The sequence below is a fragment of the Microtus pennsylvanicus genome, chromosome 14, assembly GCF_037038515.1.
Source record: "Microtus pennsylvanicus isolate mMicPen1 chromosome 14, mMicPen1.hap1, whole genome shotgun sequence".
Taxonomy (NCBI): domain Eukaryota; kingdom Metazoa; phylum Chordata; class Mammalia; order Rodentia; family Cricetidae; genus Microtus; species Microtus pennsylvanicus.
This window is the reverse complement of record NC_134592.1, coordinates 65,390,645-65,409,117: the sequence shown is the minus strand read 5'-3', so window position 1 is coordinate 65,409,117 and position 18,473 is coordinate 65,390,645.

The following is an 18,473-nucleotide window of genomic DNA, read 5'->3' as shown; positions in this document are numbered from 1 at the left end:
ACAAAACACTCGGCCCCTCCCACAACTACCTATGCTTCTCTAGCCAGGCAGCAGGAGAGTTTCTTGTGGGTAGGCTGCCCCAATACCTACCCCATCCACCAGATCCTGCTAACATTTTATTCGCTTTTTCATTTTGCCAGATGATGCTTTGGTTCTACACTTACCACATCTGAGTATTCTGCCTTCTTTGGAGTTTTAGCTTGCTTTGAAAACCACCCTTGGTACACATACCTATGATAGCTTCCCATCATTCACATTGAGAATTCTGATTCAGAAACGGAAACTAAATTTCCTCATGGAATATTTTACAAATTTCAACATTTATTGAAAGGAAAGTTCTTAGGCAGGTCTGATTATTTCAAATAAATGATTACTTTTCTAGGTATGGACAGTCATGATGAAGCAGTTATTTTCAAGAATTCCATATGCAATAAGATGTGACACCCAAAGCAGCTCCCATGTTTATTTCCTCAATAATGAATTTTTAATATTTTTATATTCAGACTAAGAAAGAGGTTGGTTACTTTTTTCTTACTGAAAATAATAATAAAAAGAACTCAAAAAGAAATTACTTAAACATTGCCCTGTGATCTTCGGAATGTTAAATATTGAAGCTAAAGTCATAGAACCCAGGCCCTTGCGTATCTTCTCTTTCCCAGGACTGTTATAAAGTCCTTGAGAAAATCCCCACAGCAGAAACTATGACATAGCCCAGAATCACATGTTATAATCCAGAATGTAAGGGCAAGAGGACAGAGGTCATTTGCCAGTCTTCTGTCCATTTGTTCTCCAACTAATTGCCAGTATACAACTGCGCATAGATTTTCTTTATAACTTGAATTTGACTCCAATTTGTCTTGTGTTTCCACTGAAAGAATATGTGTAACCAGGAAAATGTACCAGATGCAAATTAACAATCACCTTTGCTTCCTATAAAGCCAAGGGGAAAAAGACATGCACATCAGAATGCTCAGACTATTTAAATGATAATGCCAAGTAGTCCACATTAATTGCCCTACCTATTAGACGCTTGATAACTATTAACATTAAAAGCATAGGCTATTTAAAGGCTTCAATAAAAAGTATTATTATATCCAATTTAGATATTTAAGTGCTTGTCCATTAGTGATCTTTTGCACCTTAAAATCCATCATACCTTTAAAACCCTGATTTGATGGTATGCATCTAAATGTTCAAACTCCTGTACACCATTTGATTAACACTTCCAGAGGAGCTGTGAAAGGGAGGAAAGAATACTGCTTAGAAACCAGGGCATTTGAATTCAAAGCTGAAACTCCCTCCACCTAAAAGGCCACTTCAATTCTCGAAAAGTTCTTCTCTTTGCTCACATATAAAGAGATAAATGAATGGTAAAACACTTTTAATATCACTGTTGGCTGGATCACCATGGGAAAATATTGGAGCTAATGAAGTTTACAACTTTCTTTGGAGGCCAGAAAAATTTCCTGGAATTTGAATATGAAAATATAAGTCATTTGATTTCAACCTCCAGGACACCCTTACACTCATTCACATTCTTATGAATTTTACCTGGCTTTGAAATATGATGCAAAGTACACCTGTTCTAATTATGCTAGTAATAATGATGTAGCAAAGAAACTACATATTATAACAGCAAAATGACCAGAATAGGAATCTTAAATTTGGACTGTTATTCATGTTCTGAATCTGGAGTGATTTATGACATTTGGCTGAAGACTCCAGCTTTGTCCGGCTCCACTGCTCGGAATACACTTCATTGCTCCAGAATAAGCTACAGTAACAGCTACTGAAGAGAGAAAAATGGCTAAGAACAATTAATTCAAAGGCAAGACATTTAAGAACATACTGGGGAATCATTCTCCTGATTTGAATTGGGCATCATTTTACTGTGCACTTTCAAAATTATAGGAAAAATTTGTCTTGTAAAAGCATGGGAAATACACAGTTAATGACATCATAAATGGGTTTTCAGGTAGAGCGTGCTGTCATCTAGGACCGAGGAGAACCCATGTTTACCTGAATACATTTCATAAAAGAAAATTTATTTTGGATCAACATTGGTGTGCTGCATAGACGTAACACAAGCTAGAAAGCCTGTGAGGTATTTAATATTTATGGTAGCCATTACCAGTATTTAAATCAAATAAATTAGAAGACTTGGGCATGAGACCCATGAGGAGTATATTTGAAAATCTTTAGTGATTTTCATATGTAACTAGGGTTAAGAACTAATATCCTTGAGAAAGGATATTAGTCAAGACTTGGATGGGTTTTAGGCATTCCTGGGGAGCAACGGGGGCAGTGTAAAACCCTAGAATAATATACCTTGCAGAGTACAAGCAAAGACTGGAACTTTAGCAAGTACACCATGTTTGACTGATGTAAACCATCCCTGGATCTCAGCGACAAATACTCTCCGAATACTTAGTCCCTGTCAATGTGACTGGTGAGATTTAGTATCAACAACAAAGGAAAATGAATTTATATTGTCCAAAAATTTAACCAGTTTCTATATAATTGGGGGTATAAATAAACATAGATAAGACATATTCATGGGTGATTCTTTGTCAAGATGTAGACTTGGGCACTTTGGTAGACAGAGGACTTGCTTGGTGAGTTTCCTGTACTCTGAAAATAGTCACTGACTATGCTGGGACTTCCAATTTCCCTCTGGACTCTTAGAGAACTTTTTGTACAGTGAGGGATATATAAAAAGGTGATTACTTTTTGCGAACAATAATATTAAAAAATTAGGGTACATGGGCAGATATAAATGTCATATGAAGAACTTTCACTTTCTGGTTTGAGAATAAAACTCATGTAGCCAAGCTTATCTTAAACTTCCTATGTAGCAAAGAATGATTTTAAGCTTCTGGATTTTGTTTTTGTTAAGTGCTGGGATCACAGGCATTTACCACCATATTCACTTGAGCTTCTTATCCGTAGATTACCTGGAAACTGGAGAGACAGCCACTGATAAAGGGTCTGCTGTGCACACACAAGGAACGAGGTGTGGATACTTAGCACCCATGTAGACAATGCAGTGCTGAGGTCCTATAACCCCAGAGCAGGGGAGCAGAGGCAGGATAATCTCTAGCTCTCTGGAAACTCTGTCTAGCAAAACAATGAATTCCAGGTTCAATTAAACAGATTCTATTTCAAAAAGAAGGTGGAGAACAATAGAGAAAGGAACCAACCTCAACCTATGGCCTATACACATGTGTACAAATATACACAGATGCATATGTAAACACATGTATACACACAAATTCATAATAATACATATATGCATATACATACACATTAAGTAAGTAAAATAAGATAAATCCAGCTGAAAATTATTTCCTTATTTAAAAATTCTAGTCACTAGGCATAAAGGCCAGAGGAAAGACCTGTGTTCCAAAAGATGCACATAGCAGGCTCTAAAGACAGAATAAGGGGAGTAATAGCCTTCTATCAGACCTCATCATCCAAACTTCCTTCATATATTTAGTTATATTAAGTGTATATTAGGAACAGCCTTTCCTAGATTATGCCAGCTGCTCAAAACAGCATAATACAATTATAACATGTGTATTAGTCAATTGGGCATTCCTAATTTCCAGAGATTCTGCATGCCCAATAAGCATCCAATTACAACTGATACTGCTAGTTCCTGGACTAATCTCTGGGTTGCAAGCATGTATGAAATTTCTGTGGTTCCTTACAGCTGCCCATACACATACTTAATTATCTCATTTTCTTGTGCATCAGTTTATTGATAACAGGGTTAATGCCCTTTAGCATTTCTAGGGCACTCTTTCTACTCCACTTTCTCCATCATTCTCTGCTTCTTTGGTCCCCTTATTCTCACTTTTGGATGTCCCATCCCCATTTTATTAGCATCTTAATCTCCCAGAGCATTTTATTTTAAATGCATGCACATTTGGATCTAGAAATCACATGAAGTCAATGTTATTTTAATCAATGCTTGCTTATTAGCTTGACAAAAGAAAATAGATTAGAATTATCCATAGGTTTCACATTTTCCCCAGGTAGGAGTCATGCTCAAGATGACCCAGGGTCTTCTTATTTCGAGATCAAAATTATTATTATTACTCCTAAAATTATTTTCTATGTGAAATATAATGTCCTGGTTCTCTTTTCCTATTGAGAGACAGGTTTGTTAATATTAACAAGTATGGCCATGACTCCTGTGCATAGTTTTGTAGACTTGGACACATGAAACTCTACATAAACTTTAAGTAAATCTCACAATAGCCATATAAGTTCCTTTATTTTCACATTTGTGGGGAGGGCATAAAACTCAACGTGAAACCACCTGGTTTGCCTGAGGCCAACGAAATGCAGATTACAATTTATGATAATGTCTCACAGGTTACTGTGTGTTCATACATTCTTTTGAAAAAGGAGTTGTGACTCCTTCACAGAGAGATAACTAGAGAGACCCTTCTGTGGTAAGGCAGCCTGTTAAGCTACTTAATGAGCCCTGTTCAGAGGGAACAGTCAGTTTTCCTGAGTATCAAACAAAGCCTTTTGCACTTTACAACCTGGCAGGTTGGTTTTTGTTTTGTCGGTCCCATGTGGGCTCCCTGGTTGTCATTTTACTTTCTGTGAGCCCCCCTGAGTCCAGGTTAGGTGGTTCTGTGGGTTTTCTTGTGGCACTCTTGATACCACTGAGCCGGTGCTACAACCCACAGACCCTGAGTTGCTAAGTAACAAGGAAGATTCAAATGGGAGATGCACGGGTCTCACAGTGAGGGGGAAATATAATGGGCATTGCTTGTGGAAGTGGGGAGGGTGCTGGAAGAGGTGGTGGAGATGGGAATAGAAGAGATTGGATCAGGGAGGACCTTTGGAATCAGGACATCTCTGGGATGGGACAGAAACTAGGACAATTGAAGGTGCCAGGAATCGGTGAGGGTGACCATAGACAATATTACTGGTAAAAGGGGATATGGAGCCTGATGGGCTCTCTCCTGCAACCAAGCAAGACTCTCGCAGATGGGACTGGAACACCAACCCAACCAATAACTTTTTGACCTATAATTTGTCCTTACTATATAAGATGTACCAGGGCAAAGGTGGCACAGAAGTTGTGGGAATGATCAACTAATGACAGGTACAGTTAGAAACCCATACCCTGAGAGGGAACTCACCCTGAAGTCCAAAACCCAGAGACCTAGGATAGAAACAAATGTGATTTGCACACACAAAAAAGAAAAGTCATTGAAATGATTCCTAATGATATTCTGCTATACTCATAGATTGATTCCTAACTGTCATCAGAGAGGCTTCACCCAGCAACTGATGGAAACAGATGCAGAGCCCACAGCCAAACATTAGGCAGAGCTTGAGGAATTCTGCGGAAGAGGGTAAGAAAAGATTATACTAGATGTTTAAGCATGTGAAACCAAGTTTTGGTTAAGAAAGTTTTAAATCATCACTGTTACATTACATCGTGTAATTTTAACATATTGCTTAATTAAATTCAAATTGTTTTAGTCCCTGAATCATTTAGTTAAGCATAAAGTTGTTAACCCTGCAGAATTGGACTTTACTTATGGTTTAAGCACAATGGAGATATATTTAACATTACTGAGTCTGTGGGAAGGATAATGAATTTTGCTTTGTTATGATGCATTTCCCTTCCAACTTCCAAGGACAATTACTATGCACTTCTATTTATGCAGTAGACTATTGTCTATGGCACTCGGCTACTACTTGGTACCTTGGATTAAATTGAAGACTGTAAATTATTTCCTTTTCAGAGGAAAGAAATAAACCTTGGAAACAAAATGTGGAGCTTTCTAAATGAAATGAGACTGTATATATTTGTTTCCTGTGTTCCAAATTTCTGCACTTTTCTGCTATTTCATTTAAAGAACTTTTCATTTGAAGAAGTCAATTCTATTTTGAAAATGAGTCTCTGGACCCATAAACAGCAAAAGTCTTTATTACCTGAACACCGGCCAAAAATGAAATGGCTGTGAAGTGTAATTACATAGATGTGCCATAAAACACATTTCTAGATTGTTACTAGTATAGAGTAAAACAAAATTCACTGGACACATTTCCTTCCTATTTCATTGACTTTCTGTCAGTTTTCTATTTGAAGGCTCCTTGTTGGTTTGAGCTCAATGAATATAAATATATGTATAATTTTCTATGTTATTAAATCCTGTATGGTATACTCTAGTACTAAAAGAATTCAGAATTTTGATGTGTACATGCTTGCCTGATGTCTAATTCTATGTGTCACTTTTACTGGGCACAGAGAGCCATCGAATGTTACTCCTGCATGTGTATGTGAAGGTACTTTCAGAAAAGATTTGCAGGAGAGAGGAAGGAACAGTCCCTCACTCATCATGTTGATGAGGTTCAACCGATCCATTGAAGTTTGGTCTCAAAAGATCAAAAAGGTGGAAGAAAGGGAAATTGAATTAGTTAATGCAGTTTCTGGTGCTCTGGAATGTCACAGTTTCTTAAAGTCCTAAGCTTTTCAATACCAGTATGCAAACATCACTTGTTCTCCTAAGTGAATTTCTGTTTATTTGGAGCCATAAAGGGAACTGCATACCCCACTTTCCAGGACCTCTACCTTGCAGACAGCAGTTATCTAACTATGTGGGCCAATTCCAACACCCCTCCATATACATATGTAATATATGTATAAATATATGAATATATAAAGATATGTGTATGAAAGCATCTCTCTATTATGTGTATGTATGTGTGCATGTTTATAAAGCAAATTATTATATAGCAAAGTAAGGTAGACAATTTCCTATTTTCTCTGAGCCATATATGTGGCCAATTTTATTCTAAAAAAAATCTCAGAGTGTTTGGATGAAGTGTTTTAGCATTAAAAACCTTACATGATGGTGTTTTGCTTGAGGAAGCTTGTTTGCTTATGAATTTTCTTATCTGCCCATAAAGAGCCTGGCTGAGTACACAGTTGTTAAAGTAGCCATGTGGCCATCCTCTACAGCCTCACTAATCTCAGTCAAGCAACCTTTCTTGCCTGGACAATAGATTCTTTAAAGCAAATATATAAAATCCATCATAAAAGCATAAATTAGCTCTTGATTTATTTGTTAACTGCAGTAAATCACAAGGATTGATTAAAGTCAGTTCCTTGAAACAGAAACGAATTTCTATGTAGTGTATTTAACATATCCACAGAATAGAAAGTAGAAAGAGTTGTTCTTTAGCACAATGGATCGTTTTTGGTTTTGTGGAAATGTGCAGGCTTTTTCCAAAATTTTGTTGTTCAAAAAATAAAATAATTCCACAAGTTAGCAAATTAGACTAAGGGATAAATCAAAATTCTGTTCTGTTTTTAAATAAAAAAATGAAAACTAGACATTGAGTGAAAAGTAAGGACACACACACTCACACGCACACACATGCACACACACACACGCACACACATGCACACACACACACACACACACAAATATGCATAGTGAAAGAACCTTTAAGTCACCAAAAATGTAATTGAGTATGGGAGCATTCTGCAAAACCCACAACAATAAAATTGAAAAGTCTACATAAAATTAACAACTACATAAGATTATATACTACTTGTAACAGCTTATTGTTTTATAAACCAATCAATCTAATCTATTGTTGTGAGGACTAGAATATTCAAGTGACTAATTTCTTGAAGTAGTAAAATAAATTGAGGAACCACCTCCCATAAAGAAGCCATTGACACTCCAGGAAATGGAGTTCTGATTGTTAGATGCTGTATGGGTGATGAGAAACAAAGACCGGTCCTCTGTTTATATAGCAAACACTGTTACTATTTAGCCATTTCCCTACCTCCAGAGGTAATGTCTTTCTTTTAAATAATTTTCATTGAAATAGAATCATATCACCTCATCCACCCTTTCCTTTCCCCAGCCTCTCACAGTTGCCTTCCCTGAAAACCCTACCATGCACAAATATATATTTATAGACCCTGCTGAGTCCAATTTTGTTGAGTCTGGTATATAGTACCAAGGCTGATCCCTCTGTACTCGACCTCCAATAAGTGGACTCATCCATGGGAAAACCAATTCTTTTTCTACTAGCAGCTAATATTTACCTGTAGTTCTTAGTATTAGAGTAGGATCCCATGAAAAGTTTACCCTCCTATTTTAACACATCCTTTATTAATATGAAAATAAAACCTACTATTGTAGAAGCTTCCTAAGATAACTATATACGCATATAAGAATACTTAAAATGAAATTACCCCATCTTAGGGCAACAGCCTTCCAACTAGATATCATATACTACCAAATAAAAGTCCTACTGGAAGGATTTTTTTTTAACCCTTTTTGAGTTCTTGCCAACCGAAAAACTGTGGGGTATTCCATATGTGCAGTTTCATATCCTCCCACCCAAACATTACAGATTATAGATAATTCTATCTGTTACTCCCCAGAACTTGATAGGAAGACTGTATTGCTGAAGATAGTATTCACGTGGCTCATACTCAACTAGAAGCCTTTTCCCTACTGAATAGCTATCAAGATGTTAGAAGTTGCAATGAATGCTACGAAAGGAGCAAGTCATCCTGAAGGTCATCCAACTATGAAATCTTTGAAGTCTAGTAATATTCTGCCTGGAATTATACACACTGATGTAATAGTGAAATCCATAGTATGGATAGCAAAGAATAAGTTTTTTTTAATTGGCTTTAAGGTATGATCCATGATATGGAACTCATAACTAACATGGTCAATGAGGCCAAGAACCTGCAACTAAATAGGCCATCAGTCCTAGGGTGAAACATGATAAACTTATTCAGTGGAAGTCAGTGTCTTATTCAACTATCATCAGAGAAACATCTTGCCATGGATTGCAATTGTAAAAAGATTCTGATAAACTGATAAATATGCAGAGAATAAGAGAGTTAGTGATCCTCATCCTTCAATGGGATCTCTATATCACACCCTTCTTCCAATGCTAATGAGTCTATATGGAAGACAGGGTGGAAAGACTGTAGAAACCAGGTAAGTTAATTTTCTTCAATGAAAAACTCCAGGGAAGGTACCATGCCCAGGAATAGCTGGACAGTATAAACTGAACTTGATATGTATTTTTTTTTAGGTGAAGAATAACATGAAAATGGGTGGACAGGGAGGTAAGGGATGATCCAGGATGAGTGTGGGGAAGAAGGATTGATAAGCTCAAAACACATTTCAAGAAATTTATAATTAATAAAGCATTAAAAATTTTAAAAATCTTTAAAGATCCGTTACTGTTTTTAATTATTGCTATAGGATTAACACATATAAAACCAAGCTGGATTAGCATACACAAAAATTTTAAGAAAATGACAACTGCAAGTTATCTAGGGAACATTTTTTTAGGATTTTCTAATAAATGTTACTCATACAGTATATTTTGATCATATTATTTCTGCTCCTGAATTCCTCCCAAACTCTCCTCTACCCTGCTACTCTTCTGGGATTTGCCTTTCCCCCTCCCCACTCAAAAATCTTAAAACAGACAAACAAAAGTGGCTTGATATATTTTATCTGGGTACAATTCTAAGTAAAAAAAAATGTGAAATGAACGGGAATATGGCTTTAGAAGATGTCTAAGAGTAAGATTTTTTTTAAGTCATCCAGCTTAGCACAGGGTCTTCCCTACTGGTTGGTGACCATAGTTATTAGTTCCATGATGCACATTTTATAGTTTATTTCAATATTATCCTTTCTTCGGGTTCTATGACAAGGCATAATTAAGTGAATATAAGTAGTGAAACATTTTCTTGTTTCTGATTTCTGCGCAATTTATTCTATAAGTGACAAGAGATAGAAGCTTAGCTTTGGGGAGAAAAAAAGCACAATTTCAATATTTTTTCTCTATAATGTAGTGCTTGTTTTACCATAGGTAGAATATTTTATTAACACTCATCAGACTAAAATTATTATAATTTTAATTCCACACAGACTTTAATTTATGGGTTATAATTAAGTAACCTAATAAAGTCATTTGAAAGAGAGGGTCTTGGTTGTTTACAAACCAAAAGAAAATTATAGCAGCTAAAATTACATTGATGTGTAAAGTCTGTTTTCTCGTACTATTATGAAAATTCTAAATATTTCATACATGAAAGAGTTTTTGTTTTTATTTGTGTTTATTTTTTTTCTCATAGTGCTAGAGAGTCAGAGATATAGACCTGGTTTTTATTAAGCTCTAATGAAGGCCTTCCAGCATCAGAGATGGCTAAACATTCAGTGTCATGAATAAGTATAAGAGGGAGAGACTGAAAGGCAAGATAAGTACCATAGATAAAGGCAAGATAAGGAAAGGCTGGGCTTATTCTTCCAAAACAATCTGTTCTTCAGAAATCTGTGTGCATATATCATGCAATATATGATATAAACTACTTAAGGGGAGAAAATTCCTACAATTCGTGCATTTAAAGGTGTTAGTCATGATGGTAGAGGCTTCTTATTATGGCATTTGGGAAACAGATAGGAGCCGACAAGAGAGGGTCAGGACAAGACACAACCCCCTTGAATTCTTCCAGTAACCTACTTCCTCCAAATAGGTTCCATCTTTAATAGTCCCATGACCTCCCAATAGTTTACTGAAATTCTGAATTTATCAAGAATACTAATATGCTCATTAGATCCATCATCTCTGTCAATGTCCTCTCAGGCACACCCACAGGTGCTCATTACCAATCTCCTGTGTGTATCTCAATATAATCAAGTTCTCAGTTAAAAATTAACTTCATAAGTTCTATCCTGAGTCTTAGGAAACGTCTCTTCTTCACAGCAAGGCACTCAATGCTCTAAAATCCACTAGCCCTCATTTAAAGGCTATATCCCTAATAACTTGACATGACACTGCCAAACTGAGAACCAAGATTTCAGTATAATCTTTGGAGGGGAAAATATCTAAACTGTGACACCAAAGCCGCAGCTTTACTGAACAGGGTGAAGGCAGAGTATAGATGGGTGGCAGACCACAAGGGAAAAAGGAGTCAAATGTCATAGACTGAAGAACTATGAATTGTATATTTCAGTGTTGTTAAGTCCTGAGTGTGCTGCCCCAGGCTCAGTATCAGAGCCTACCTGGTGTAGAAAAGCAAAATTCAGGATCTACTGGAAATGAAGCTGTGAAATTCATCTGAGATGGTATTTAGGCTTGCAGCCTTTCTCAAATCTACTTTGGGGAAAATAATCCTGAAAAATTACTTTGAACCTTTGATCCTATATGAGGAAAAGGTGGAAGAGTGTCAGATCCAACAACTTATATGACCTTAAGAGCAGCCATATGGGCTGGAGGACTTTGATGTTAAGGATGCCATGGGTTGTTTCTGTTATTAATGATAATAATGCATGTGTTGGGTTGTGAGAAAATAAAACAGATGAGGTAAAAGCTAAACACAAGTGACAACTTTAACAGCCTGGGATTCTCTGACCAGTGAAGAAAGTCAACACCCATGCAAATTGCACGGAGGAAAGTTAATCACTAGAAAATTGAAGTCCAGCCTACTCATCTGCTGTGGTTTTGCTGGCCTCGCACATTGTCAACATTATGGCAAGGAGGGGATGTAGCAGTCAATAAAGCACTCAGCAAGTAATCAGAAAGGAGTAAGGGGATCGTAAATACTCCTCCCCCAGGTTGGGCCTGTAGACAGAGAAATGGTGTGTTTGACATCTTTGCTCCCGGACAAGCAGGTATGTAAACACAGCTCATGCTTTTAAAAACTACTAAGAGTTACGAAGTCACATGATGTTGTTAGTTATTATGTGGTTTCGAAGGACTTGGATAATATCTATTACATATCAATTATTTTCTTTTGTACTTCAGTACTATATTTCATTTCCCTTTGACTAAATACTTAGAAAGTTTTTATTATGTGGTATTACTAAAATAAAAACTAAATGCAAACATTTAAGAAAAATTAACTGAGTCAATAACCATAGTCAGATAAGACCCAATGTGTTTGCATAATTTAAAAGCTATTCTCCATGCATGGGAACAGCACACCAAGGATGCTCAGACAAAAGGGAAGTGATTCTTGCTTGTCCTTCATCACACACCCATAACCGTATACAGCATTGGTGTGATTATGTAATTGCAATCATATTTTCCGAGATGCCCTAGATAAGAAAAGCAGTAGCAACAAAGGCATATGCATTCTTTATTTTACATAAAATTAAATTTGCTCATTCCAGTTGGACACACCTTTCTCCACATTTATGTGTCTACACATACACATGAGCTGAAGGAAGGGAAAAGAACAAATCAAGAAGGCTGGATGTGTCCATTCCAGACAGAAGGCTGTGGAATTTCCCGAAAATAAAATGCATCTACTGAATTCTATGGAACAAGATATATTGAGTTCGATTTTTCTGTTTGGTTTTGGGTACTTTCACATTCTATAATTCTATTTGAACTGGGGATGAGGAGGGCTGTGGAGGGAGAGATTGTGGGATGAGAACATACAGGAATGGGATGGTCCGGTAAGAGGAGGGACTGAATGGGAGAGCGATGAAAGAGCTGTCTTGATACATAGATAGAGAAAGCCATTATGGGATTAGGGAGAAACCTGTTGCTATGTAAATTCCCAGGAATACACAAGGATGACCGCAGCTAGGACTCCTACCAATAGTGGAGAGGGGGCCTGAACTAGTCTCGTCCTGTAATCAGACTGGTGGACACCCCAACTGTCATAACAGAGTCTTTATCAAGTAACTGATGGAAGCAGATGCAGAGATCCACAGCCAAGCACCAGGCCCAGCTCTGGGAATCCAGTTGAAGCGAGGGGAAAGGGATTATGTTAGCAAGGGAGGTGAAGATCATGAGAGATAAAAGTAGAGATAGCTGAACCAAACTCATGGAAACTAATGAACTCTAGACCGACAGCTGTGGAGCCTTCCTGGAACTGAACTAGGCCCTCTGCATAGGGGAGAATGTTGTGAAGCTTGGTCTATTTCAAGGGCCCCTGGTAGTGGAACCAGGGTCTATCCCTGGTGCATAAGCTAGATTTTTGGAGTCCATTCCCTATGGTGGGTGTCTTACTTAGTCTGATGCAGGGAGGAAGAGCTTGGTCCTGCCTCAACTTAATGTGCAAGGCTTTTTTTTTTTGACCCCTGCAGGAGGCCTTACCCTTTGGGAGGAGTGAAAGGGGGGTGGGTTGAGGGAAGGCAAGGGCTGATGGTAGGAGGAATGAGAGGGAGCACTGTGATTGGAATGTAAAATGAATAAAGAAACTAATTAATTTAAAAAGTTTATTGAGATGTACTGACCTTGATTCTGGCTAATTCTACTACACAATATTTATATTTGCACTTCCCAGGAGTCAGTCTGCTATGCAATAGGTATTTACAGGAGGCTTAGACAAAATAGTTAACTACTAAAGGTATCCAAAAAATCAGCCTGAGAAAATCTGGTTAAAATGCATAACTTTGTATTGATACTGATGGGAGTAGTCATTTTTATATCTCTTAAAAATAATAAAAGCATTCTGTTAAAAAATATATTTATCCAGAAAGATGTTGATTTGAACTCTAAAAAGCAATATGAAGTTGTCACTTTTCCTTTTTGAATGAAGAGTCCTTATTCCATGTCTGCTCTCCCCTGGCTTCAGGGCCACCCTGGTCTCTAATGAAGCTAGCTCATGCAGTTGGCTCTCCCCAGGCTGGAAATCCTTCACTGGGGCAGGCACGGAACACAGGGTAGCTAGATTCTCTGCTGTTCCCATGGTTTGGTCTGCTTGCCTGCTTTGAGAACCAGCCATGGATTCCCCTAGCTGCTCCTCCAAGGACAGTATTAGCTGCCGGAGGTTGCTGCTCCCAGAGGAACTGTCTTAATGGATTCCAATCAGGTCCTCAGTATGTGGAGTGAGGTGGGTTAAACTACCAGTAATTTTTAAGGCTAAGGCAATATCCATGGCCATTTGTATATCTTAATTTGATGCAAATAGTTAGCCATAATCTAAACCTTGAACCCCTCACCTGGTGCAGGCATTAACCTTATAGGCTGCACTGATCACATGCTAACAGTATCTTCCTCTCCTGAGTTTGTTTCCTGTTATGCTTCTGTTGGGATAGGAAAAGGGAGTCCACAACTCTCAAGAATGTCTGTTTGATACAGTCAATGTTGCCAGTAAAATGTTCTTAGTCAAAAAAATTGTGATTTTTAATTTCTCATAGCACCTACCTTTTGTGATGGTCTAACCAAAATTCCTTTCCTGTACAGAAGACGAGGAACACATTTGCTTTCTCCTCAGCTTGACAGCTGTTTACTTGGTGTTTGCCAGGAGCAAAGACACTGTGGGAATGGCTGCACTGGGGGCCATGTTTTTTCACTAAGGTGAATCCCAGGTTTGTGTTCCATTGCTCTGCTTTCTGAAGTCTGTGCTTGTGCCCCTAGGAAGTCACTTAAAAAGGGACTGAGCACTGCATCACCACGTTGCAGCTTTCCCCATGTTCTGTCTTAAATTGCAAATAAATACGCTTCCATAGAGGGCGCTCACAGGGCCCTGCCAGTCAAAAAAAATTATATTTGTTAAGTTCCTCACAATAAAATTTAATTATTAAAACAAATAGATTTAACTATACAGAAGACCAAATTGGTGGTTTCTCAGAACATTTCTGATGAATTGCTTTTTCAGGTAAATTTGTCTATTAAATTTTTTACACTATAAAGGAAAATGAAATTCAAGATTGTATCATGAGGTAGATACTTGTTTCGTGTTTTAAATAGTCTGCCATCTTACTGAAAAAGCTAATCAGAATGTTAAAGTTGTAGAGTGACCTGAACTTGAAAGAAAGCACGACATTTCTGCTAGACGTCCCTTTACATCCTGCTGCTCAAAAGTTTTTACAATTAGAAAAAGCCTGTAAGCAAGAGGTAGAAGAGTAATCAGGACACATTTTGAAACTAATTTTTCTACTTACTAAATGCATATACATTCCCACAGGAAAATATGCCCAAGGGAATTGGTGGTGATTTCCAGAATAAATTAACTACATCCTAAATTCACAAACTTTCCAGAAATTCCAGGAATCTGGTACCTGAGATGTGGAGCCAGGAATGTTGAGGTGATTCTGAGGCCAACCTGGGCTACAGAGCAAGTTCGAATGCATACACACACACACACACACACACACACACACACACACACAAACACACTCACAAAACAAAAGCTATCAAACATGAATAAAAATAACTTCCATTCTGTTATTCAAACATTTTTGAAAATATCTGCTTTTACACTAAGTTAGTAGATCTAGTTGTGTAGGTGGATAAATATGTGCCTCTCTGTCACATTAGAGAGACTGTGGGGTTTTACCTTTGTCCATGATCTCCTAGAAACAAGGACAGAGTTTAGGAGCAGAGACTGCATGTAACCAGAAATGAAGACGTAAGGCAATGTCTCACAACAAGCTACCCAAGTATGCACAAGTGATAACAACAGAAAGAAACATTATAGCATGAAATATGTGTGGTAAAGAAACAAAGAGAATGGGGTAGGTTATAAGAAGCCCAAACAATTCTGCCTTGAGCAACTTTAGGAGGTATAAAGTTCAAACTATGTGGCAATGCGGGATTATGAAAAGTATTTCTTAGATTCTAAAAGGCTACAACTTTTGTTGCTCCTCAAAGCCAGAATTAACAACACACCTGGAGATCTTAAGACAGCTTGTTATCTCACTTGATAATCAGCCTGTTCAATCTGCTTTTAACAAAACAGATTCAACCTTACTTGCCTTGAATTTCCTATGTGATCACCTTGTACAAACTAAAGTAATACATAGCTGTAAGCTTAAATTATGTACTCTTCCATGCATCCAGCTTAGTAAAATGCATGTATACCATTTGCTGGAGGCAACAAATACAGTCTAAAAGCAACCTTCTAAAACCGACCATACAGGTAGGATTCAACATTTATGGATATTGGTTCATAAAGACATTTGTAGTAGTGTTTGTTGTTTTGGGTCACTTGGAATAGTGACTTAATCCCTCATTAAATTCTTTTAGATTCCTATAAAGAATTCCATTCCTTCCTCATGAAATTCTGTGCTGTTCAATAAATAATGAAGCCATAAATAGTGAAACTTCACAGACCCAAAGTCACAAAACAGACAGAGACAAAGGGACCGATGCAGAGACCGAGTCCTAAGACAGCCTTCAGGTAGGTGAAGGTATACACTAGTACAACTGGCAGAGAAGGGAAGACACAGGGAGCATGAAGTAGAGAATTCAAATCCAGACTTACTTTTGATTAGACTCAAATTTGATGTTTTTATTTCTTTAATGTGACATGGATGCAAAACAGGTGATTAGGTGTTAATCACCAATGCATTTAATCCACTCTATACAAATGTGAAATGATAAAAAAGAGACAGTTTTTATTGAAGACTGGACTGGCAGAGGCTTAAAAACATGTAATAGATCTTAATATAACAAAATGTCAAGCAGGCTACCCATATTTCTATTCTTCTTTCTCTATTTCCTATATCAAATCCCTCAATATCATGCCTCCTGCTGGAACAGATCACAGTTGTATCTTTCCTTCTCCAGTCCCCACACCTCATGGGGACACTATAGACCATCCCTCCTAGCCCCACCATCACCACCATAACTCAGTCTCCAACTTTACCCTCCGTGTACCTCCCATTCAACCATAGGCTACAGCAGTTAGAAAACCTGGAAGGCTGACACAGACTCCTCTCCTCTCCTCTCCTCTCCTCTCCTCTCCTCTCCTCTCCTCTCCTCTCCTCTCCTCTCCTCTCCTCTCTCTCTCTCTCTCTCTCTCTCTCTCTCTCTCTCTCTCTCTCTCTGTCTTTCTCTTTCTCTCTGTGTGTGATTTCAGCTCCTAGGCCTAATCCTTCAGTCTCCTGGGGAGCACTGCAACTGATAAACAACTACAGATTACATTCCTGCCTACCTACATCTCCTCTGGATCCTACAAACAACCCCTCCTACAGAATCCCTGCCCATATCACTGTATTGCAGCCTCCAACATCAGCAGGCATTCCCAGTGAATGCATAGTTGGGCAAAAAAATAAACAGGCAACACGAAGCCATCATCCTCACTGAAAATCCAGAGAGAAAACACAAACCAAGGAACAAAACATCCACCCAACAAAGATAAACCTAGAAACCTAGACCTGTTATCATCCCAAACCCAGATGCCTAGACACCAGCATAAGAACACAATCATTTACAGTCAGGCAATGTTTCCATTAGAACCTAGCATACTACCATAGCAGGCCCTGAATATTACCAGATAGCTGAAGTACAGGTAAAACACCACAACACCAACTATATGAAGATAATAGTTGTCCTTAAAGAGGAATAAATAGACCCTTAAAGAAATCAGGGAAAACACTAACAATTGGAGCAATGAATAAATCCTATAAAGAAAGCCACAAAAATACAAGCAGCTGAAGAAAATGAAAAAAAAAAAAGAAACCTGTTGAGGACTTGAAAAAGTAAAATGGGAGGAATAAAGAAAACACAACCTGAGGGAGTTATGGAAATAAAAAATTTAGTTACCCAAACAGGAACTACAAACACAAGCTTCCCAATAGAATACAAAAGATCAATGGGTAATTTCAAGCACTTAAGATACCGTTAAAAGAAACTGATACATTGGTCACATAAAATGTTAAATCTAAAAAATCTCTTGTACAAAACATGCACAAAATTTAGGGCACTATAAGAAGGCACAACATAAGAATAATAGGAACAGAGGAAGGAGAAGAATTCCAGCTCAAAGGCCACGAACATATTTTTAACAAAATAATAGAAGTAAATATTGCTAACCTAAAGAAAGAGAACCCTATAAAGGAATAAGAAGAATAAAGAACAGCAAATAGATTACATCAGAAAAGAAAGTCCACTCACCGCATAAAAACCAAAACCCTAAACACAGAATAATGAAAAAATATTGAAAGGGAAAAAGACTGAGTAACATACAAAGGCAGACTTACTAGAATTACACCTGATTTCTCAATGGAGACACAAAAAGCCAAAAATCCCTGGAAAGGTGTGCTGTAGCCTCTAAGAGACCACAGATGCCAGCCGAGACTACTAGCAAAATTTTTAGCCACCATAGATGAACAAAGTAATATATTACATGATAAAATTTGATAAATAAATTTGATAGAATCAAATTTAAGCAATGTCTATTTAAAAATATAGCCCTAAAGAAAATGATTAAAGGAAAACGTCAAGCTAAGGAAGTTAGTTACATTAGTGAAAGAACAGAAAATGACTAATTTCACATCAGTATTACCAAAAGAAGGAAAAGACACACACACACACACACACACACACACACACACACACACACACACCATACCACTAGCACCACCATCAAGAACAAAATAATAGAATTCAACAGCCATTGTTCATTAATATCTCTCAATAACAAAGGTCTTAATTTCCCCAATAAAAATACACAGACTAACACAATGGATGTAAAAACAGGATCCATC